General features: G+C 28.8%; 1 long non-coding RNA gene and 1 other non-coding gene across 2 annotated transcripts in view; one reads left to right on the forward strand and one right to left on the reverse strand.

Moving 5' to 3' along the window:
* The window catches only part of LOC142329370 (uncharacterized), a 115,624-nt gene extending 97,094 nt beyond the window's left edge, over positions 1-18,530 (forward strand). The window contains exon 3 of the long non-coding RNA XR_012757482.1: positions 18,095-18,530. This is a non-coding gene — a long non-coding RNA (uncharacterized LOC142329370). The remainder of the gene's footprint in view (positions 1-18,094) is intronic.
* On the reverse strand, positions 13,518-13,589 carry TRNAE-UUC (transfer RNA glutamic acid (anticodon UUC)). Its single transcript has one exon. It is a non-coding gene; the product is annotated as a tRNA-Glu (tRNA).
* Positions 18,531-27,265: the final 8,735 nt, after the last annotated feature.

Below are 27,265 nucleotides of genomic sequence, written 5' to 3' on the forward strand. Positions count from 1 at the left end.
TACTAAAAAGTTACAATCGCATCGGTATCGTTCAAGATGTTAAAGAAGTAGACCACGGGAAACATTTACAGACTGTTCTGAGTCGGTTTCCTTCTCTTGATGATGACGATGGTAAAGAAATTTTGGATCGTGTTTATTTCAATGACGAGGCATGATTTCACTCGGATGGCTACATTATCAGCCAAAACTGCCGAATATGGAGCCCTGAAAATTCTCACGCGTTTCATGAACGATCATTACACGCACGTAAAATTGATGTTTGCTGTGCAAACATCAGATAAAAACCCGGCATTGAATAAAAGGGTATTTATTTTTTTACAAATCTGTAGATGGTGTAGTTTATCACAACTTAATCGAACAATTTATTGCTGAAAATATTGGTTCCAGCAACGTGTCATACTGCTAATGAAACGCCGGATATGTTACGAGAATTTTTTGACCATCGTTTGATATCAAAAGGGTTGTGGCACCTAGGATCTCCAGATCTTACATCAATAGGCGTTTTTCCTTTGGGGATATTTAAATTGTGTAGTTTTTAAAAAGGATCCTTATACTTTTGATGAATTGAAGGCTAAAATTGAAAGTGAGATTTCAAATATTACTGAGTAAACATTAAGAAAAATAGCTGCAAATGTTATGAAACGTGTACAAACGTGCATCGGGATCACAGGAAATTATTTTTAATATCTATAGTAAAGTTGTTAAAGGTAATTTGAGATTTGTTGTATAAGTATTTTATTAACATTATATTTTTGTAATAAATTCACATTGTCAAACAAAGAGGTTGCTTCGCTTTTTAAACACGCGGTATTATCTTCCGCTTATTAAATTTCATTAAGTTCGTTTAATTGTTATTAATTTTCAAATTAAATTTCTCTGCAGGTAAAAAAAAATAATTCTCTTCGTTTAAATTTCATTTTCTTAATCTTTTCATCGTTGAACTGAAAAGCAATAACGATAATCTACATCGTTTACCCATTCCTTTTCGTATTGGAATTTACCTTCCTGATCTTACATATTTATCACAGATACTCGGTTCTTGAAATATAGCTTAATTGATTCTCTTTTTTTCCTCGTCCAAACTTCAATTATAATTCTTCTTAAAATTATAAATAATTAATTACAATTATATAATTTATAATGCAAAACCATTTATTTCCATAAAAATGAATATCGGTTATATTAAAATTATATTTAAGAGTGCTGTGCTACAACGGTATCGCAGTAAGTGAACTTAATTAAAAAGTTATCATAAATAAATATAAATTATAAATAAAAACTAACAGTATTGATCAAAATTACAAAATAGTTTATATATTTTCATTTTTTTAAACCCTTAATACAGCAAGAGATAAAAATCTCTTTATTTACTTAAGCAATTTTAATTAATTACATTTAATTTTGATAAATCATAACGGAAAAAATAAACTAATATATTCTTTGTTTTCTCGGAGAAACAATACTAATAATTTGATTCAATTAAACGAAACGTAAACAACAATAAATAATATTAAAAATAACTGGTTAAATGTATTTTGTTATTGTTTTTATGATAAGAGATACAATTTTAAAGGGCGAAAGAACGACGCTGATAATAAATTATGTTAAAAAAACAATATTGCTAAAGAAATGGAATAAAAAAATAATAAAAAAAGAAGTAAGGAAAAAAAAAGAATTTTTATCAACAAAATATTTATAATTTAATATTCGCTACATAATACTTTGTAGTATATTTTTAAAACTCAAGGTCATTAAAATTATGCAAAATACGATTTACAGATAATGTTACAATAGTATTTGAAAGATAATACAGAATTACGATAAAATTATCAGAGCTGAGAAATACAAATAAAATAGTACGATTTTAATACCTTTTATACCAGCAAAAAATAAAAACCTACGATATTAGTTAGTAAAAGATGTAAGAAAGAGATGTATTTCAAATTTAAGTCATTTCTTTGATTATTTAAGATAAGGAAATGCTGAAAATGAATTAGAAATATAATAACTAGATATAATCGTATTAACTGTATAAATACTGAAACGTATCTTACAAACTTATTAAATTAATTCGAATTTTTCCGGCTACGTGAAAAGAGTACAAAAATAATAATTGTAATAATTCCTTTTTAACTGCTCATACATGAGTGTAATTAAGAGATTACTCGCTAAATAAAACACCAGCTATCATTTTCTTTTGAAGGTTATTGTACATCATACGTATATCTGATATATTAATCACATTTTTGTTTATTACAAGTAACACATCATCCGAAACACAATAATAGTTGTTTTTCATCACTACACATATTATCTTATTATAAGAGACTTTATCGTAAGAGACACTGTTTTTATAATTTTCAAAAATAGCCGTCTTTGATTGAAAAAAGCTTTGAGAAGTAGGACGATAACCGCAAAACCACTGATTCAAAAATGTCTAAATTATGCGAAAATGACGAATTAGAAGGGATTATTTTTTTCAAATTGTGATGAATTTATTAGATTTTTTCTAGATCATTATGCTTTTCATAAATTTATAACGTTAATTAAGTTCGTAAAAAAATTACTTTTTGTTGGTTTAGCTTCAGTTTTTTTGTATAAAAAATTTGAATAAAAAAATGAAACACACCTAAGTTAACAGAAAAATAATAAGAAAATAAAATAACATGCCCTTTCATTTTTTACCATTATTATTAAACAAATTTGTAATCTTCAAATTCATCCGTAAAAATATAAATCAAAAACAATTAATTTTATATTAACTCATAAAAACACACGGATGTACCAGAAAACATAATCAGAAAACTGATAACCCATTATTTATTGCGGTAATGATGTAAATACATGTATATAAAATCCAGTTCACAACCTTTTAAGACATTTTGCCAAAATAATTTCGCAAACATCTGGTTTTAGTTGGAACGACGACAAACTGTCATGGGGATGGCTAAATATTTATATAATATGTCAAAACTATACTCTATGTGCCAAAATGAATATTATTCTAAACAATGCACTTATTTTTTTTAAGCATAACCAGATTATTATTACAATAACTATAATAAGCCGGCAAGGAACTTAATTTATCTGGATTATCAAAGATTTTTTTTACGTCACATTAACATTTTAGGGAAATTTTTTTATTATTTCTTACTGTCTATTATTTTATAGGCAAAGAATATCATATTTCTTTATCACAAACAATAAATACTTTAATAACACCTACTCTTGCAATAAATAATTTTGTTACAACGAATCATATGCTAAATTGTAATTATAAATGATTGTCTGTTTGATGCGAGAAAAAACTGTTAGATGTTTATAAATACTCTACTTTTTTCCTTTATTACTTCCTTGTATGAAGTAAAGGAAGTATTGTGATCGCGAAAAATTTCGGTTTTCAGATTTCAACGAAAATATCCATTTTGACCATCCCTGAATCCATTTTGGCTAGTTTCGGCGTGATCCGTGTACGTACGTATCTCGCATAACTCAAAAACGATTAGCCGTAGGATGTTGAAATTTTGGATTTAGGACTGCTGTAACATCTAGTGGCGCACCTCTCCTTTTGATTGCAATCGACTGGACTAAAAGTACCCAAAAAGCCCAAAATCAAAAAAGATTTCGATTATGGACTTTTTATTTACTTCAATAATAAGCTCTCATTCAGAGCTTTTCAACGATATATCATAAGTGGTACTTATTTTCATTGGTACCAGAGTTATAGCCAAACAAAACTTTAATTAATTAAATATTTGGATTTTACAATGGGAAGGCACATCGGTTCGAATCAGACTTTATTTGCTTTTCTTTTAAGCTTTTCTCTTTAATTTGAATATATTGATTTATTAATAATTATTAACCTATGATTTAAAAAAAAATATTACGATAAATAATAATTCAATAATAAGAATAAACAAAAAATAAGAAAAAATATCAAAAGTTATTAATGAAATAAAATTTTACGTACTTTTCATTTAGAAAAAATGCCTATATGTAATTTAATAGGTACAAGGAAGTCATGTGAATTTCACACCAGATTTTTTTCTGAGTAGCCTCCAGAATCATTTTCAGAGGATAAATGAGGATGATATGTATGAATGTAAATTAACTGTAGAGTCTTGAACAGTCTAAGGTCGATCATTCCCGAGATGTGTGGTTAATTGAATCCAAACCTCTACACAATACTGGTATCCTTGATCTAAGTATTCAAATCCGTATAAAAGTAGTAGCCTTTGCTAAGATTTGAACTCTGGACTTTGAAATCAGCTGATTTCCGATGACGAGTTCACCACTAGACCAACCCGGTGGATTTCATAAATGCTATATAAAAACTGTAATTCTTCTTCTTCTTCTTTTTCCTGTTTAGCCTCCGGTAACTACCGTTTAGATAATTCTTCAGAGGATGAATGAGGATGATATGTATGAGTGTAAATAAGTGTAGTCTTGTACATTCTCAGTTCGACCATTCCTGAGATGTGTGGTTAATTGAAACCCAACCACCACCAAAGAACACCGGTATCCACGATCTAGTATTCAAATCCATGTAAAAATATCTGGCTTTACTAGGACTTGAACGCTGTAACTATCGACTTCCAAATCAGCTGATTTGGGAAGACGCGTTAACCACTAGACCAACCCGGTGGGTGATAAAAACTGTAATTAAAAATACAATAAAATCCCAGTGCCAAAATAATTTAAAGTACGTCTCAAATTCGCTAAATCTCAATTAAAAATTAACATCCAATTCACACGATTTTATAACTAATGTCATTTCATACTGTATGGCCGGTGGGAGAAGTGAGTAAGTGGTGTCTAAGAAAACCGATCGCATTATTTTACACAATGCCTGGAGTATAATGTTATTTTCTATTGACAAATCAGTATAATGAAGTTTATAATTAATAAGGTTATAGTGTAGGAAAAGCTTAGTAGACAGCACTAGTAATAGGAAATGTATAACTTAATAACTTTTTTTTAAATATTTTTATTCATAGTCACATCAACAATTAAAGTCATTAGCGACTTATCGGTGCAATGTAACTGCACCGGTAAATTTATAGTCTTGAACAAACTAGATCGGCTACTTCTGAGACGTGCGGTTAATTGAAACCCAACCACCAAAGAACATCGGTATCCACGATCTAGTATTCAAATCCGAATAAAAGTACTACCTTTATCAAGATTTGAACCTGAGAACTTCGACTTCGAAATCAGCTGATTTACGACGACGAGTTTACCACTAGACTAACCCGGTGAGTTTATAACTTAATAACTATCTTTTTTCTGTTTAGCCTCCGGGAATTACCGTTCAGATATTACTTCAGAGGATGAATGAGGATGATATGTATGAGTATAAATGAAGTGTAATCTAGTACAGTCTCAGTTCGACCATTCCTGAGGTTAAATGAAACCCAACCACGACAGAACACTGGTATTCATGATCTAGTATTCAAATCCATATAAAAGTAGTTACTAGTAGCCTTTACCAGTACTTGAACGCTAGAGCTCTCTACTTCCAAATCAGCTAATTTGGGAAGACGCGTTCACTACTAGACCAACCCGGTGGGTCTATAACTTAATAACTGCTGTTGCCTAAGTTAACTGTTAGCTGCAGCCACAACATTTCCTCTCTGTTTACTATCGTCTCGTGGCTCTTTGAAAAAGGTACTGCATTTTATTTTCCTTTTATTTCGGCTGCTCCTATGGTTATAAAATGCGTATGGGAATACTGCAGGAAGCGTGACAACACTCTAAAATAGTTAACAAATGAACCCTTCCGTCGTGTAATTCATTACGTGCACGCATGTGTTTTTGAATATTAAAAGAATACAACTGGCAACATTCTTTTCCGTAAGAGCAACGTTTTTTTTCTACCTAAACTTTGCTAATACAAAGCACTTCACATAAATCGAACTGAGCTACATAATGTTTCTTCAAAAATAAGTTATCTTAAAAAAATTAAGGGAAATTTGTATCTGTATTGAAATAATTCATTAATTCCTTTTGTTATAACAAGTTAAAAAAAAAGAAAGTAATAAACAAATCTAAGGGTTCATTAAAACCTGCAAAATTAATTTTACTACAATGTAAAATATCTGTTTACTACTGATTTGTGATATCAGAAATAGAAAAGCACTTCAGAATGAAGAATCATTAAAATAAATCGTAATTGAATAACCGAAAATATTTTATTAGTTATGGTATAGCGGTACTGCAGTATGAATGATTTAACAACGTTACTAGTGTAAACGGAAACAACTGTAATGGAAAGTAAGGATCAGTAGAGACGCTATGAACAACAAACGTGATATACGATTACAAGCTACAATATATGATCTGATGATACCTGTAAAATTAATTTTGTAATAAGGGCTTAGCTTTATCGTCATCCTTGGGTATAAATATAAAATATTTATTGCCTTGTGTAATTTCATTATATATAGGTAATCGATATCTAATATGTGGCTGTTTGATTTACAAAACAAAAGTAATCAAACAGCTATAGAAAAACCATTAAAATGCAATAAAAAATGAAAGTCATATCCAAGTAGGTAAATCAGCTTAATAATATAAGAAAAATATAACCTAGAAAAATTCAAAATAATATTTGCAGAATTACTCTTTATATGTAATAAAATATCAAAGAAAGGTTTTTGAGTTTTCCACTGTTCACTGTAAAAAAAAAATTTACACTATAAATTCAATAAATTGTAATAAAAATAATTCGGTTTAGTTATCAAATAAAACGTCCTTTGGAACAAACTTTAAAATCTCTTGACATAAATTCTACGTAAAATTACTTTTAAAAATTCTATGAAATCGTAACAGATTAATCTCTTCTTAATCTGTACAAAATAATCCATTTACATAAAACCCAATCTCATTTACTTCCTTCTGTTTGGATCGTGAGTTAAAAAGAAAAATATGATAATATAAAAGAAATAAAAAAGACCACAATATGAGTTAAACCTCAAATAAAATTGAAGGTGCTGAAATAAATAATTATAATATTCTGTATTATTCTATGAAGGGAACCCACGAAGAAATGAAGTTTGTGTTAAAGAGTAGTTGTTTGTATGTGTGTGTTTGCGTGTGACACCAATAGCGCCGTTTGGACTTCGGAATGTTGTTGATGTTTTGACAAAGGAAGAGGTCAATAAATGTGTGATTGGAGATTATAATTGTCATTAATTGCTTCCGCAAATTGCGTATGATATTAAAGATGTTTCTTTGTTATACTTTATTTGGTAGCTTAATCCTATTTGTAATTCCGGATAATTATTAAATTATTATTTGCATATTAAGTTGAATAAGGAATAAGCGATTTGAATATGGATAAATTTTGTGCGTGTAATAAAACAACCACCGTTTACGCTGAAATTCCACTTTATTAATATTCTAAAAATATAAATTGAATTATGAGTAAGGAAACAAAAGCCGGTATAATTACACGCGTGTAAAGTACTCCCATCATTTTCTTTCATTGAGTAAAACAACGTAATATAATAAAGTTTGTTATAAAGCCATTATGAAAATTTATTTTACTGAATACCAAAACAAACTTCATTAACTACAGCAGTTTATCCTGTCTTATTTTTATCATAAAAAACTTATGGAATCATAGAGCATAATACTATCCTCTTAAGTACTAATAGTCGTATGTCCAGTCAAGTTTGAGAATAATGGGAAATGTAGTCAGCTTATTTCATAAAATAGACGTTAAAATTTAGCCCGTTCAGTTTTACATTCTTTTTTAACATTTTTTTAGGTGGTTATTTTTAGAAATCTGAAAAAATAGCCAATTTTTAGAGCGTTGATATTATAAATCTTACATGATTGATTCAAACAAATGAAATTCACCATCAGATTGCTTCAAATTTTGAAGAATTACTTACTACTCTTATTTAATTTTTTTTTTTTTATGAAAAGATGGTAAAAGTTTTCCTAATGATAACTTGCAGAGATAATATCTTTAGTTATAATTTCAGTATTATATTTTAAATATCAAAGGTTTGAAAAGCAAATTTTTTATTCAGTTTCAAATTTAAAAAAAAAAAAAGATTACATGATAGATATGGAAAGAAAGAAAAACAATATAATCAGATTCCAATCGGGTACCACTTTCATGTCTTTCATGTCAGAAGTGGTCTTCTGGAAAAGTGGTCTTCTGGAAAGTGGTCTTCTGAAAGGGATCTTCTGGCAAAGTTTCAGTTTAAGAACAAATGTAAAATCTCACTTTTACTAAACTTAATGAAACGTTCTAACGTCGAAGTTAGAAAATAAGCTGATAAATCTACATTAGACTTTCAGGAAATTTTTTACAAGGTGTCTCATGATATACTTTTTATAAAAGTTGATCGATCTGATAGAAAAGATGAGTTGTCTCATCTTTTAGAACTTTCAAGTTATTCTAGGTAGGATTTTTATTGCTAATCAGGTGTTCCTCAATTCTAATTTGGGTACTCTGTTTTCCATCATTTACATTTAAGATTTTCTCTTTGTTGATGATTACAAATTTGCGAATTAGGTGAAATTTAAAGTGAATCAATCGATTGTGCATAGTGATATTAAAAATCTAATAAGTCCATTAATAACAGGAAGCCTCTAGATCTAGGGGAAAGCTATTATCATTACATATCGGGGAAGACATTAAAAGTTAAATCCTTTTATGAGGTAGGTCAGTAACGGACACATTTTGAGGAAGTAGTTTTGGATTTAGATGGTTCTCTGTTGGAAGTCTCTTTTCAATGACCATATTTCTCATACAATTCTAAGAAAATGAATAAATAACGGTAGATCTTTATTCTCTTTATTTTCTTATTCTCTTTTATTTATATTGATTTTTTTCTTGTTTCAATGATTGTTGTTTCATATATATAGTCTCTGCTCTTATTGTATACGGCCCCATAACAAAAAATATGTATCAAAATAATCGAATAATTGTATTCAATATTTCATGAGTGAGAGGTACGGTTATGAAACTTATTTTAACCAAAGTACGATCAAAATTTATATTTTATATTCATTAAATGTATAATTTTATTATTAATTTCGTAAAAAAATATAAAAATAGATTTCATGCACCGCATTTAATGTGAAATATAAATGAATACATCTATGTTACTAATATAACTTTAGCTAAGGGCAAAGTATCTAAACCAATTAAACAGGTGTACAAAGGTCCAGCGAGTGGGTTGTCATTAAATATCTTCCCCTTCAAGAGTTTGATTTTGCTATTGTTCTATCTACCTACATACCGACCCCAGCTAAAATTACCTTTGGTCTACGTCACAAACAGCAATAACAAAACTTAATTTCAAACAAATGAAGTGAAAATGTATAGTAATTTATTTTTAATAAATAAAAAACTTAATACTTTTAAAAAAATCCGCCTAGCAATATATAGTCAAAAAATAGTATTAAAATTATTATTTTCGTCGAGTAATATATTAATTACAAACGTTTTAATAATACATACATAAAGAACGGTTTTTATAGTTTTATCAAACATAGCTATAATCAATTTAAAAATATTATTATTATTATTAATAATAATAATAATATATGAAGGCAACCAAGCAAAATAATCCACTGAAAATTTTTCTCTGAAAAGAAGGGAAATTCTATGCATGGAAAAAATGCAGCAGTACACGAAAAAACCCTAATATGGTGTACAAAAAGTAAGCAAAGATATACAGAAACGTTAAGTTTAGAATAGATAAATCACTGATCAGTTATTTTTACACGGATTTGAATACTAGATCGTGGATACCGGTGTTCATTGGTGGTTGGGTTTCAATTAACCACACATCTCAGGAACGGTCGAACTGGGACTGTACAAGACTACACTTCATTTACATTCATACATATGTCATCCTCACTCATCCTCTGAAGTATTATCTGAACGGTAATTACCGGAGGCTATACAGGAAAAATAAAGGAATCACTGGTGCATACGAATTGTACGAGGAGTTAGGAAAATATTTTCAATCTGTATTCCAAGTGAATAATGTCGCATATTTTCTTGATTTTTATGGAGATTTCAATATGAATAACAATATACTTATTGTTACAAAAAAAGTATTAAAGACAATCTTTAAGATTTACAGCTGGAACTAGTATTCATGTTATTCTACCGTTTACGATTAAGGTATGGAAGAGAGTACTACTCTAGACTTGCAAAAATTATTTAAGTTTATTTGGTGGATTGTTTCCAGTTGTTGAAAAGAAGTTCTGATTTTCCCAGGTTGTAAAAAAAGACTTTTCCAATCGTAAAGTCGAGAGAAATTTAGCTTGCCTCTTAATGAATTTGCTCGACGATCGTCCACAGCTGGTGAGATTTAATTTTAAAAAACAACGCAAATTGATAACAACAAAATAAAAATACTGTATTACGAATAAATAAATAGGCCCATGTAGCCTACATTTAAGAATTGATAAAGATTTTTGATCCAATATAATTATTAATTTTTTTTTTTAACAATTAATATAAACGCAAGCGATATTAACCATGTTATGTATTTTCCAAACAGATTTTTGCTTAAAATAAGGATAAAAAATCAAGGATGATCTTATTTTATTCCGCTACTAGCATCCATGACACGGCTTCGCACGCGTAGCCGTGTCATGGATGGTTACTTCCGTTTCTCGTCGGAGTCAATGTTTTTTTTATTTTATATTTTTCAGTAAAGTAACTGGAAATAATTGCAGGCAGAAACGTCGCATATACAGTAACAGTGGCAGTGACTATGTTGGTTGAGCCTCCGGGTTAAACACCGTCGCACTCCATAAAAAAAAATCATAATTAAAAAACACCCGAAAATGGTTTTTATATATTCATCTAAAGTGTATTTGCAAGCCCAAATCTACTGAATATCTTGTTTATATAATCGGAAATGGGGCAAATTTGCAATTACTGTTCAAATTTTTTGCTTTTCTTCATCCCTTTCCAGATCGAATTTCAAAAATCTATATTTTAGATATTCATATGTAGATTACACACACCAAAAATCAAGTTGATATATTCATCTGTTACCGAAAGTAAAAAAAAAAAATAGTTCATTTTATTGTTACTCCATTTTAACCCTATTTACTCGGAATTTCAAAAAATTGTTTCTTAGTGTGCTTTTCGTTGTATATATCGAGAGATATCGTCTATATCGATCGTTGTCTATGTCAATATCGACCTCCTCAAAAAGTTATGTGATTAAATACTGTGTTATTAAATTATTATATTATTAAATATTAAGTAAGTAATAACATGTAAGTACTCCTGGAAAAAATAATAATATATTGTGAAATTTTCAATGCAATCTATTAGGTAGTTTTTTAGTTATTAGGGCAAACAAAAACGAAGATTGTCTTTTATTTATATAAATTACTTTTTTGTTTATACAACTTTATTTCATTTCTAACTAATTTTATATTAAAAAAAACGAAAGAAAATATCCATTTGATTAATCTTTTCTCATTTATGGTTTACCAATTATCGGCTATTTCTCAAGAACTAAGAAAATGCAGGAACAGTAGTTTTTATATACACTTCTTTTTTTAAATACAGTGAGCAAGTAAATGTGCATAACTTAAAATAACCAGTCATTATTAAGTAGAGAATTAATACATATTTGTAACCAAAAAAATGGTAACGGAATTACTATATTTTTCTGCATTGAGAAACCGAAACTGTATTTTGAAAATTAATTTCTCAAACGATTTCAAGAATTTTATTTATAGCTATTTTCATTTAAACTATTACTGAATGATAATAAAATTAAAATCTAAGTTACATTATAAAATCAAAAATCTTTGCTTAAATTCATCACAAAATATTAACAAATTATGGGTCAAATACTCCGTGGTAAAAAAAAAATGGTCTTAAAGTTATATAAACTTTCTATGAATTTCTTACGAACTTTCTAAGCGCAAAATTATTTTCTACGAAAGTTTTTTCTAAACCTTAAGCAAAAGTCGAAAATAAAAGAATCGCAAATTTTTTACGCCCCCTCGAAATATTTGCACAAAATTTTACTACGATAAACCCATGTACTAATCAAGTTTAAACAAAATCGGTCCATCCAATCTAAAGCTAATCAGCGAAAAACAATGCAACAAACGTTCATGCGTGTAAGTACGCACGTACGTACTTAGAAATACCATTTTAGGGTGAAAACGTCAACCTTTATCAAAAACGTACAGATATTTTTTTTGGCTGATTATCACCATGCATTCCTTTATGTATATATAAAAATTACTTTTAATTTCCCGGCTATTGTATATATATATATATATATATATATATAGCCGAGAATGTAAAAAATTTGATTATGTTTCGTGCCAATAAAGGAGATTTACAGTAACTTTCCGACGATAATGATTATCTGGGACCCAGTAACAATCACTTTTTAAATATTGTTAACAGCATTTTCCATTCTGAACATCAATTTATCGATAAAGTAATCAATTTTATTTTTTTCGAATACCATTTCGTCCCTACCATAATACTATTAGTGTAATTTTAATTACATTTTCTTACAGAGCTTAGCAAAATTAACAAATAGTTTTTTTTATAATTAAAAATTATTTACAGATACACCAATTATTAGCAGAATGATCTTAACTAAAAAAAATTTGGTCGTTAGTCCGAATCACCCAAACTGAGGAAGAAGAACAATGAGGAAAAATGAATAATCAAACGGTCAATAGGATGTATTTTTAGATTTGTTTTGCTCGTATTACATCGATGTAAAGTGGAATTAACTCGAAAAGTATTTTTTTTTTTTAATAAACTTACTTAAACGGAATTTCGATCTCCGTAGCGGCGTGCTAGGGAATCCGCCTTTGATCCGGAGGTCACAGATTCGAATCCCCGGTCAGGCATGGCATTTTTCATATTCTACAAAAATTTATTTCTATATCCAACGCACAAGCTTCAAGCTTGTAGGCAAAGATATAACAAGATTATCTTGCAATATATACATAAAACAAAAAAGTGTCGGATAAATCATTTTTGCATGAAAAAAAATTAATTAAAAGTATTAATTTTTTTACAAGTTTAAAATTCTTACGAAAAAAAAACTGTTTAAAAAAATTATAAAAATAAATTAATGATTTCGATGTTAAACACTTCATTGTTATTTTAAAAAAAGGCATAAAATCGTTTAAAAAAAGTCATATTTATTTAAGTCACATCCAAAAACAAATACTAGTTTAATAAAAACATCTAAATTCACAAAACCGTTTCAAATCCGTCAATTAAAAAAAGAAATATAGTTCTGGTATTCAAATAATTTAAAAATACAACTTATTTTTTCAACTGTTTCATTAAAAAAACCCAAGATACAAATAAAAATGATTGTATGAATGTTCAAAAAGAAACTACTAGAAAAATTATTAAAATCAAGCTTGTAAAGCTTATATATTTATATATATGTAGATTTTAATTAAAAAATATATATATTTAAAAATAAATTACGATAATAAAAAAATAATAGTTTAAAAAAAAAATTGAAAAAAATTTCCCATGCCGGGAATCGAACCCGGGCCTTCTGGGTGAAAGCCAGATATCCTAGCCACTAGACCACATGGGAGAACTGCTTGCAACGCTACATTATATACAATTTAAAAAACAAGCTGTACATTGCTATTCAAATTATTTCCATAGATACATTTCATGAAGTGAATATTAAAAATTTGTTACATAGGATTTTTTTTACGTAACCATAATTTGAAATAAGTATTATTTACACATTACGCTATATTACTTAACGCCTATAAAAATTATTATTATCTTAATAACTACAGTATTTAAAAAAGATTACCGATAATTATACACAGCTTTTTATAATAAAATATTTGTAAATTAGAGGTGTTTTGTGTATGCGCGCATGTGCATGTACACATTATCTATATCTACTGGTTAAAGTAAATAATAGAGCACGCTGTAATAATATAAATGGTACAGTACGGTTTTGATTTAAAATCATAATACCTCATGGATATAAACCGTTAACGCTTATAACTAGAAACGAGAAGCAATGAACCCGTCATCTGATTTCAGAAACAATAACCCCTTGATTTCATGCTGAACATCAAATCATAATTCTTAAAACATAGCATGCGCTGTACAAAATATATTCATATATCAGCTTATATTATGTACCATAAAAAATCTATGTTATATTTATTTTCATATTTTCTTTCTTAAAAAACCCATAAGTTAATATTTTAAAGACTGAACACGGCCCCTTTCAAAATCAAATTAGTTTAGTATCTTATTCGGAAATAACTAACTTATACCAACGATTTCGGGAGTAAATATTCCCTTGTTAAGATTGTAAAAGTTATCTATATTAAAAAATGAAAAAAAAAAATTATGTTCCATGGTAATAAGTAAAATAGATCTTTCAATCAAATTTTAATAAAACTTTATTTTCCCTTATTATTAAAAAAGAAGGAAAAATAACAGAGGTATTACATTTTCGTTCATTTATTACAGACTCCTACCTCTTTTTCATTTATTTATAAGTTGTTAAATCGTATTCTAAGTATAAAACTAATATGCAGTACCAAAAATTATAGAAATATAGAACTTCTAGGAAAATGATCAAGCAGTCTTGTATTATCTGAAGAGCAGTTTACCTATTATATCCTCATATAACCTATAAATAAAATACGTATTTATTTTTCATACGAATAAAAATAGGCTGAAGCTTAATTGCAGTTCTGTACAAAAAAAATTATGTATTAGTTTTTGCATAATAATAGTGACTATTTAATTTTTTCTTCAATCAGTTTTTTATGTTGGTAATAATAGTACATCAGTTTACATGGTTAATAATGGTGGTCCACATGCGCAAAAATTTTCAAGTTAATTACTTCCGTTCTTCCGAAACGTGTACCTAAAGTTACAAAAATCACATTTTTCAGTAAAAGAGCGTTAAAGATAATATTTATTGAAAATTTACTTACTAAGGTGTAAAATCAGTACTCACCTTTTTCTGTGTCCTGCCCTTTTCTTTTTATTAATCTTTTACAACTTCCTCTTTTTATGTACTTCTGATGCATTTTTCAGATTTTTCAACCTTTTCGGTCTATTTAAACTGTCTGTCATAAACTTTCCGCGTTTATCTTTGTAAAACGATAGTTTTAAAAATCATCATTAAAAAAAAGTAGCAACATCTGTTACACCAAGTTGAAGAATCTTGAGTCCTACAAATACAGTTTTTTTTTTTTATCTTTTGTCATATGCAGCCGTTAAAGCTTTAATTCGGGGTTTGATTTTAGCCATGTAAGCAGCGTTTCTGTAGTTTTGATTGCGTTAAAGTCAGTATATACAGGCTTAATAGCTGTCACTGTTTTCTCTGGGGGTGTATTGAAAGTTATATTTTTGCCTTTATTATAACCACAGCAGATATACTTGCGAAATAAAAATTTAGAAAATTTTTAAAAAGATTTAGAACTACGAATGAAAGAGATCCACAGACACTATGAGAACGAACAAGAAAAAAATTCATAAAAAATTTTCTACTGCTCGGAATTTAATAATGTCTTATTTTAAATCTAAAATCCTACGGTCCTACGGTATCCTACGGTAGTAATCCTACGGTCCTAAATTCAAAAAATCGGAATTCTGAACGAAAAATCTAATTTTCTTATTATCTATGCTCTATTAGTAACGTGTCACAATTAAAATATCTTTAAAAATCAAAGACTTTTATTAACAAAAATAACTGTAAAAAAAAAAATAGAATTATTTAAATGTTTAGATGATTATCTGTAAAAAAAAATAAATAATTCTTGCAAAACTACTAGTATTTCTTTATTTAGACTTTATTTTTTTCTTTTAGACTTTATTTAGTCTAACAAAAAAAAAGTAAAATTAAAATTCACTAAAACAAGGCAACACATTCCTAGAATTTAATAGATACAAATATCGTAGAATAAACTTCCAAATAGTAATATAACAAAGAATAAGTAAAAACCCCGGTCAATTATAATATGAATGAAAATGTCAAATACAATAATTGCATTCATTATACGTATAGAGATACAGATATGAGTCATATCTTTTCCCATTCCGTAAAATTATATACAATTAAATAAATTCATAAAAAAAGATTACTAATCTTATAATCAAATTTTCCTCATTCACTTACTATTAAACTTACATAAGTAATAAAAATGTTAAATACTTTGGTAGCGATTAAATACTTAATCTAATTTCGAAAGAAGAAAAAACCACAACATGATGAAATACTATGAAAATATAATCATTAATACAACTGGGAATTTTAAAAGTTAAATTGTTTTTTAATTTCATAGTAAATTATAAGTAGAAGATTGATATACACATATTTAATAATAAAAATAATTATAAATAACTGTTTTATTCCAAAATTTCTAGTTTAATTAAAATCAAACGCTTAAAAAAAAATAATTATTTTTAACGAATTATTGAATTTTAAGTACAAAATTAATTTATAAAATAACAATATTCCCTCTAGTAAGCTTCACCGATCAATTAAACGACTGCATTAACTACACAAAGTATTTGGCGATGGTTTCAGAACTGCAAGCGCTACTTTCGATTGCTTTAATTTTTAATAGGTTTGGTAAGTTTTAAAATTTTAATACGCATCAGCTGACTCTAGCAGTTCAGAAACTAGCTTGCAAATCAGTTGAATTTTTTGCCGGCTCCGTGGCGCGAGTGGCGTCTCGTCCTTTCATACGGAGGTCTCGGGTTCGAATCCCCAGTCAGGCATGGCATTTTCACACTCTACTTGTCATTCACCTCATCCTGAGAAGCAATATCTAACGGTGGTCACTGGAGGTTAAATAAAAAAAAGGTCAGTTGAATTTGATCTACTAGCGCGTGTAGTACTGTTGGAAGTGGAAGTTTCATGTAAAACATTACATGCCGAGTATTATATTCTATATATCATATATATTCTATTTTTACTGCGTAAACTTTTATTTTATTTTTTTTAAATAAATTACTTACGATATTTTACAGTGGATACAGAAAGATTAATATTAGAAGTTAAAAAAGGGCGTTCTCTATGGGACATGAAAAGAAAACAATATAGTAAAAAGAACATAGTTGCAGAATTCTAGGAAGAAAGAGTAAAAGAATTGGACACACCAAGTAAATTTACCCCTTAATTAAATCACCCGTACTTGTAGTCGTAAAACGTGTTGCAAGATTCCCTGTTGCTGATTCCGGACGTTGTGACGTGTTATTGTGTTCAGAAATGGAAGCTGAATTTTGGAATCGCATTAGTACTGTTTTTTTAACACCTTCTTTGTCTAAAATTATGTCGTGTAGGAGACAAATTGTCTTCGTTACAAGTAAGCTGTTTTCACATCGGTGTTGATCGCTTTCCCTAATATTCACCAGTTAGCTGTAGCGATCACAAAGCACATTCAATAGTGTGCCTTGCTTTTGAAAGTCTTTCATTATACATGATGAGAATTTACCTCAGAAGTTTATTTTTCGGAAGCGGTCTCATGAGATACGTTCTCAACGTATATTCATCTACTAACATAACAGATGATATCAGTGTTTGGTAAAAAATCGGGTTGTGGAATATTGAAATTATTACTTTTGATTAATATGAAAAGTTTGGAGAACTCGAAAACGCCCCCGTCGCTTTTTTTTCCGAATGTTCCGACTTCAATGCAAACTGTAATTTGCATCTTAAACACCTTGTAAAACAGTGGAAAAATAATGTTTGTAGTTGTAGTAAATACTTCTTGATTTAGCAGGAAGTTTAATTTAGATATGTTTCCCAACTATCGCTTCTATATAATTTGGAAATCAACATTTAAAAAAAAATATATTTTGCTACTTGTTTATTATCATCGTATATAGGCTTTGCCATATGTATTGCTTAGATTTCCATACAACTTCACAAACTTCTATCACTATCAGCGATATGATTCAGAGAAAATAAAAAAAATTCCCAACTCCGGTATGAAATTCCAGTCGAAAGAAATCTAGAACAAATTAATTATTACTTTACAGTAATTGTGTGCTTTTATCACCTTATGTAATTATTTGAGAATTAAGATAATTCGTTCTGTTTTGTTTCAGAACAAGATGCTACGAAACGATGGGAAAGTGTTAAGAGATAATTACAGACAATAATTAAGTAAATTGGCAGGCTGTAATAAATCCGGGACTGATTCCTCAGTTGTATTCAAAAGAAATGGATCTGTATGGACCAGATGTCTTTTTTAAAAGACATCATGGCACCATCACCATTGACTGGAAGTGTTCCAGCAATTCTTTCAATTTAGAAGAAGTAATTCCGAACCCACGACTTCAGGGCAAAATTGTGAACCCTATTTCGGCCCCTTTACCATCCTTGACACATTCGCCGGATCAAACTACTTCTGACAAAAATGAATCGGCAAAAAAAAAAGAGGCGACAACAGAAAGAGAATCCCTTTATGATGCAGACTGAAATTCAGAAACTTCATTTCCGAATGAAAATGAGAGAATTGGCTCTCCAAGTAATAAACGAATCCACTCCGACACCAACAGTTTATAATAGTTAATAATACCTAATAAATTATAGTTTTTTAAAAATTTCTGCTCATTATTTCAATTATGTTTACCTTATTGTAACTGCAAGTTTTTCCTCTGGTGAAATCGTATTTTTTCTGAATACCGTTTTTTTTATTTTGTTTATTGTGTAATAAAAAGTTGCCTATAACATTCCGTAATAGTTAAAAAACCTTTTATTATCTTCCTTAAACATTTTCTGTAAATGGGTGTAATTCACCCAGCTTCTGTCGTATTTTATAAATAGGATATACTACTTGCTTTCGTTTATGCAAATAGTTATATTTTAAAAGAGAAGTTTCCAATAAAAATATTTCTTCATTTAAAGAATAATTCATTTCGGCTAACAAAAATGTATGAATACACAAACTGGTAGACCGGCTACTGAGGACTTATTTTAGGCAACACGTGCTGAAGGTTTTGTAACCATACAATGAGCTATTTGCTTGAAAAAGCCGCTCGCTCAAACAAGCGCTAGCTGGCTTGCACTTCTGTAACCGCCGTTTAAGTGCACTGCGTGAGACCGAGCTACGTAGGTCTGCCCACCAAAGTTCAATCCACCTCAACAAACGTACTACTGATTATACTTCTATTTCTAATATTCTAATTACGGAAATATAATATTGGTCCATCTTCTTAAATGCTTTCAAATCAGTATTTACACGTAAAAAAGGTGTGTGTGTGTGTGTCTGTATATATATATATATATATATATATATATATATATATATATATATATATATATTATTGTAGAACAATGTAATTTAATGGATAATTGTTTATGAAAGCTAATGACTTTTAGTAAAATAGTGCAACAGTTCGCCAAGTACAACGTGCATGTAAACTACATCTCCTCAAGTGCACGAAGCTATCTCGCAATACATTCTCATGAATCTTAAAGAAGCGGACTTATTATCTATAATCCTATTTATTTCTGGCAATACAAATGAATTAACGTTCAAAAGAATATTTATTTATTCACATTATTTAGTAAAATATATATAATGTAAGCAATTTTCCTATTTTGGAAAGACACGACGAATATGGCAAAAGATAAAAGAAGGAAGAAGACCCTCATAAAGGTCTTGTATCCCACCAGTTCGATGCCTTTGAACTAGGAAGAAATTCTTATTAAGATCCAAAGTATTTCATGGCTCTCAAGAGGAGACCCGTATAAAAGAATTTAAAGAATGAATTGGAAGGAAATTTAAAGAAGGAATTAGCCAGCGACAGATTACCCCGAGGTAGATTGCATGGAATAGGTTGACATTCAAAAATATAATACGAAAAAATTGAGTTTTTGGGTCTAGAATCTAGTTTATCGTACGAGTTCTTCTTTACTCGACATCATTAGAAAAATCAATGAATTTTTTAATGATTTAATGATAAAATTCAGACATTTCAACTGATAAAGCTATTTTTGCTACTGTTTTTATTTTTTTTGAAAGAATAAGATTATCTTGGACATAGAGAGCACTTACTTTTCATTTCCAATACTATGAAAATGTATTTACTTAAATACATTTACGTAAATATAAAGTGTATTCATAAATAATAATTGCATTATTACAAAATAACAGTGAAAAATAACATCTCTACCCATCATGATATCAAGAAAACAGCAATCATTTTTATAGATATTGCGATGGTCCTTAACGATATAAAATACGAATATTAATTTGTATTCTGGAACTTCTTCGAAGTCATTTTTTTCGGTACTATTAAAAAATTATCGTTATAAATTAAATTAATAATAATAATAATAATAAAGATACAACAATTTCTTTTAATTTATCTAATTAAAACTCCAAAAATCATTTATATAAAAAAAATGTGCATAGAGAAACTTCATTGTTATTAGTATTGATTGGTCGTTGCTGTTCAGTCTCCTGAAACCCAACGGACTGGTCTAGTGGTGAACTCGTTGTCGCAAATTAGCAGATTTCGTACTTGAGACTTCTACGGTTGAAATCCTAATAAAGATTCTTATACGAATTTGAATACTATATCGTAGATATCGGTGTTCTTTGGTGGTCGGGTTTCAATTAACCACACATCTCAGGAATAGTCGAACTGAAACTGTGCACGACTGCACTTCATTTACATTCATGCATACCATCCTCTGAAGTAATACCTTAAGGTGGTTCCGGAGGCTAAAAGGAAAAAGTAACAACAGTTCAGCCCCCTGAAGTAGTAAAATAATGAAACATAATTATGACCGGATTACAAACAATCTGTATTGTCTTAGAGAAATACGTACTAGTAATTGTTAAATCCATTCTCGTGTTGAAAACATTAGATATCCTGATGAAAAACTATACGGATTCAACGTATAAATTACCGACTAACTAGATAAATAGAAACGAAATATACTCGTAAGTTAATTGACACCATCTTTCATTTTACATTTAAATTAACGGGGTAAACGAAACAGCTCTTTTAATTCTTTAGATGTTAATAGTTAAAGAAATCGATTTTTAACGATTTTCTTGCTTAAAACATTCTACAGAATAGTTATCCAACCCGTTAGCATTATTTCCAATTAGTTTATTGTTATTAGAGCTGTTGTAGATGCTGTAGAGCCTTGCTGAGATTAGTAAATTTTATTTAAATTATATTCATACTACTGCTGAATTAGAGAATTCATTTTGTTACTGGATGTAAACCAATAAATGGTAGGGTGTGGAAAAGTCGGTGACCGGCGTAAAACGAATTACTAAAATAGTTACTAAATCTGCCTGATAACATCTATCCGAAAAAATATATGTAATTTTACCGTATAAAACAGGCATATTTTATGAGAGAGAGAGAGAGAAAATTATTTACTATTTAGTTCCACGAGTACTTAAATTTTCTCTCGGGCCGATATCTACAGTAGTACTCAACGAAAAAATACATAGACGTCATATGATAAGTATTCAATGCGTTTTAAGTAGTAAATGGTGAATCTTATCTCAATTTTAAGTTCTGATGGTACACCAGTAGTAAAAATTAAAGCGTACAGATAACAACTGATTTATGCATTACGTAAAATGTTTTATTAATGAATTAGTACGTAAAGTGAATTTTACAGGGATTCCATAATACAAAGAGGTTATATAAATGTGATAATTTTAATGAAACTCACGTTTAATTAACGTATTATGTATGATATGATACAATTTTTTTTAGTGGGTACAATGTTATCACGAAAAACTGAATCTATTACTATCTACCTGCATGTAACGTTTATAAAGAAAAAAATATCCATTTTCTGAAGACTGAAGGTTTATTATGTTATACATTATTAATTAGGCTTTTTAGCAGATGAGAGATGGCATTAGCACGATTAAAATAACTATCGAGACGATGAAAGTACCTTAGACGTAATATTAATAAAATTCAATAAAAAAAAAACAATTACAAACTTTTTTACAGGTTTAAAAAACCTTCATCCCCGTTTTACAGAAATTCCACCGGATTTTTATATTCACTCACACCACACAGCTCTTCACTGTAATTCTTTGGTACAAAGGAGAATTTAACCATATTAAATTTCTAATGCATGATAATAAACCCTTAGGTGTTTTATGTAACATATTACAAAAAGAAAAACCACAAAAGTGAATCCAGAAACATAACTAGTATCAGAAAACATATCAATCATACAAACTACATTTTTAGAAGAGAAAGTTTTTCAGAAAACTTCTGATAGTTTCACTTTTTTTGCTATTACTGAATTATTATTCATCGTACATTTTTTTTACAATCCGAGGTTAATTAGTATGATTTATTAATATATAAATTAAAAAAAAAGAGGTTAATAAAAGAAAGGAGAAGAAGTCTGAGTCGAACCGATTTGCCTTCCCCAGAGATCCAAATATTTCATTAATTAAAATTTTATTTGGTTACAGCTCTGAAACCAATGAAAATACCACATGATATATCGTTGAAAAGCTCTCAATGAGTCCTATTACTGTATTTAAGAAAAAGTCCAAAATCCAAATTTTTTGGATTTCTGGCTTTTTTGGACGCTTTTGGTTCAGTTTATTGCAATCAAAACGGGAGGTGCACAACTAGATGTTACAACAGTCTTAAATGGAAAATTTCAACATCCTCCGGCTAATCGTTTTTTATTTACGCGAGATATATACGTACGTACAGACGTCACGCCGAAACTAGTGAAAATGGATATTTCCGTTGAAATCTGAAAACCGAAATTATTCGTGATCATAATACTTCCTTTACTTTGTACAAGGAAATAAAAATACTGGTAAGTTGAACAAATCAGAGTGTTTAAATCAAACTGGAATGTAGTGCAATCACCATAGGTGTAGAGTTAAATGCATTTATAACTTTTTTGTAGTTAAGCATGGGTAATACGAAAAACAGAAAGGAAAAGAATAAAGGATATTAAACTAAAATATGGTATTACAGGAAAATGAGTTAAGAAAATCGATAAAGATTGAAATGAAAAGAGTTTTTAAGACGAATTGCAGAGAAGAAGAATTTCTGGTAGAATCTTATACAGATACAAATTAAATTAGTAAAACATATATTAAAATGTTCAATTTTAGATAATTGGGTAACAGAAGAATCTAGAAAGTTGAAAGTGTAGGGGAAGAAAACTGGATTTTATAAAATAGATATTGAGGGTGAAAGATTTAATAATTATGTTAAGTTAAAAGGTTAGCACAAATCAGAAAGGAATGAATAATATCATCAAATCGGTTAACGGAATGGTTTGATGATATTCATTTCTAAAAGAAAGCCAAAAAAAAAAATCAAAAAGATACAGTTATTTGATAAACAAACAAGTTTATACCCATCTTAATGGTAGAAAGAGAAATACAAAAGTTGTTCATTGCATATACCAATACTATACACAGTAAAAAAATTTTAAATACGTTAAAATAAATAATACATTTTAAATCTGCAAAAATAATTTTTTATTCAAATGCTCCAAAGTCCGAAAAATTTATTTTTGTCAGATTTACACATTTGTGCGTATGTTTGTACGTAGTTGGTTGATTTTCTTCAAACATGATAGACGGGTATTGATGGTGGGGGGGTTTTTCCAAAAAATTGGAAAAAGAAGGTTTTGACCTTCTGGGAGAATGGGAGAATGTTTTGACGAAATAAAATTTCAAATTTTTACTGGGGCAATACACATAAAAACAAGGTTTTTTTAAAATAAAAACTTGATGTTCTTTTTATCGAGATCACAGATTACAAAAACGTTTTATTTAACATTCACCCTCTTTCCTAAAAGAATGACCATATAATTTTATTTTGTTAATTATATCTTGCTTCAGAAAAAGGGTTATGGGAGTTATTTGCAACTATATTTTCTACATCAATAGTCTTTCAAACCTATAAAAATCTTTTGCCCATCCCACGCTAATGGTGTATGGTAACAAAAGATATTTTTTTAAATAATAAATTTTTTAAAATCTATTTTACATCTTAATTCACCTAAAAAATTATCCATTGTATTTAAGACGCAAAAATTAAAAATTGTTGATACTCCTTACTAGTATTTCTTGAAAAAAAATGTAGTCAAAATTTTCATCCCCTTCTAAAAAATTACAACATTGTTTATTTAAAATTATGCTGTATGTTTGTATCTTTTTTATCAATTTTGAAAAGTCCTGTTTTTAAATTTATTATCATCACTTAGGAATTATTTGTTTAAAATTAATTTTACCCGAATGCTTCCACTTGAGTATGAGAACCCCCAAAATGAAAAAATAAATACTTTCGCAATTACAAATTTTTGATGATCAAAATGTATTTTGTTAAACAATAAATTGTCTAAAATAACCCCTCTCCCGATGGGACCACTCCGAAATTATTAAAAGAATTGAGCCTTTTTTTTCATTTAGATTTTAGTTTAATTATAATCAATTTTAAAGTTGACACAAGAGGTGGTGAAATCAGCAATAGTAGATACAAATAATATCAAGCATAGAGTACAGCTGATCGACATATCAACAAAAGTCATTCTGTATTCGGTTTTAGTTATGAGATTTGGAAGAGAACAAGAACACAAAACAGTAATCCCACCATTCAACTTTCAGTTAGTCCTCCAAAAGTACAGAAATAATCAGTTTATTATATTTACTTATTTAACTATGTATCATAAAGTTAAAAATAAATATTTTTACATAATGATATGAAAAAAAAGAATTCATAATTTTGGTTACATAAAGATACAAATAGAGCTTAAAATGACTGATGAAAAAAAGATTTCTGGCTACCTCAGAACTTTTTTCAAAAATTAATTGAAAATTAAATTGAAGGGGCAGCGGGGAAAATTATGTAATTCATTACCTGTGTTTTTTAATTCCTTGTACAAAGTAAAGGAAGTATTGTGATCGCGAAAATCTTCGGTTTCCAGATTTCAACGGAAATATTCATTTTGACCATCCTGAATCCATTTTGACTGGTTTCGGCATGACGTCTGTATGTCCGTTCGTATGTATGTCGCATAACTCAAAAACGGTTAGCCGTAGAATGTTGAAATTTTGGATTTAGGACAACTGTTAACATCTAGTTGTGCACCTCCCCTTTTGATAGCAATCGACTGGACCAAACGTGTCCAAAAACAGCCCAAAATCCAAAACATTTGGATATTAAACTTTTTCTTAACTGCAGTAATAAACCCTCATTGAGAGATTTTCAACAATATATCATTAAGAGGTACTTATTTTCACTGGTTCCAGAGTTATAGCCAAATGTAATTTTAATTAGCGAAATATTTGGATTTTACAAGGGGAAATCACGTCGGTTCGAATCTGACGTCATATACATATATTTTTCTTAATTTTTTTTCTTAATTTAAATATATAGTTTTATATATTTGACAGTAAAATCTCTGATAGTAAAATTTTACAATAAATAATATTTCAATAATAACAATAAAAAAGAAATCAGAAGTTATTACTGAAATAAAATTTTATAGTACTTTTCATTCAAAAAATTTTACAGAGGTTAGTAATTAATTAATAAATCAATTTAAATTTAAAAAAAGTTAAAACAATATATGGATATGAAATTTGATTCGAACCGTTGTGTCCTGGTTACGGATCCGACACGTTCTCACTTACACTACATAACTACTTGATTGACGTGAAACAAGATTAATAAATAAAATAATACAAAATGCCGATACGAACACCAAAAAAAAATGTGGTGTCCACCACAATGAAATTGAGTAACTGTCCACTTTATTAAAGAGCTGGAGGATCGAATCTCACCTTTAAATGAAATAAGTTTAAATGAGTGCAGCAAAAAATGTGTATATGTAATTAAATACGCACACAAGGAGAAGTCATGTGGTGTCCACATCATATTTTTCAGAAAAGAGATATAATTTCTAGGAATAATTATAGAGAATCCTATTTTATTATTACGTTTCACAAAAAAAAAAAAAAGAAAGGTGAAAGAGATAGATAATAAAGAAATAAAACTACTTTGAAAAATAGTAGAAAAATGAAATTGCATATTAACATACTCAATTTTCTACAACACTGGATATTTTCAGATAAATAAATATATTAATCTGAAAGAGGAAAATCGATTTGACATATTTATCTTATCCATACATAAAAACCTACGATAATTAATAGTTATCGTATTTATTACAGCTGGATTAGCAATTTTAAACAGAAGATGTAACTATTTTTTCTTTTATAATTTAAACGGCTCTTTTTCAATTTACTGTTGTAACTGAATCACATAACAACTATTAACAATATGGTTTATTATTCTGACTATAATACAACGATTTTTTACGAGTAAAACATTAGTTTTCTGTTTTTGGCATACTTGAACAATTATGCTTTTATTTTTTCATTTCGTATCATGATCCACTATTATTAATAAGTGTTTTAGTATACTATATATGTAAATTAAATTTCAGTCTGAGAAAAGATATGCACACACACACATATATATCAAATAAGAAATTAATAATAAAAATTAAATAAATAACAATAAATTAATAATAAGAATAATAGTTTTATGCTCATCTTTTACAAAGTACGTATTTCGTACAAAGTTACGTTGTAACTTAGTAACAATTCTTGTAAACTTAAAAAAAAATAATAAATAAATAAATACTCTTATATCTGAGAGGTCGCGATGAGGGGAAGGGTATGCGAAATGCATGCCTGGAAGCTAGTAGATTATGGAAGGGCAACTCCCCTGGGGAGGGGCATCTCGGCTATTCAGAAGCGAAAGTCGGGTTGTTCCTATGATCCAGGGGAAACCCCGATGGGGGCCTCTAGGGGGGCCAAGTCAAGGTGGGGCAATCTGCTGCTACGACACTCTAAGGAGCGATCGAGGTAATGCTTAAGGCTGTACCAGTAGCTCTGGGAATGTTAAAAAAAACTCTTATATCGACATAAATATATACAGCTATATGAAAATATACTAATATATATAGTACTGTTATAATAACAATGAAAGAAAATTACCTAACATATTCTTGATATATTACGATTTTTTGATCATTAAAAATATGAGAACTAGGTGATTCCCAGGAAATCTTATTTGGGAGTTACCAAACTTAACAAATGTGAAAATTGTAATAATTAAACAACTGAATTGTTTACGCTGAGGACTATTATTAACATGCAACTTTTCGAAAAACAGAAAAAAATGAGAAATAATAGTGGTGTAAAATGATTCATGGTGTGGAATATGGTGATGTGA

This window comes from Lycorma delicatula, chromosome 8, assembly GCF_047948215.1.
Source record: "Lycorma delicatula isolate Av1 chromosome 8, ASM4794821v1, whole genome shotgun sequence".
Lineage (NCBI taxonomy): Eukaryota > Metazoa > Arthropoda > Insecta > Hemiptera > Fulgoridae > Lycorma > Lycorma delicatula.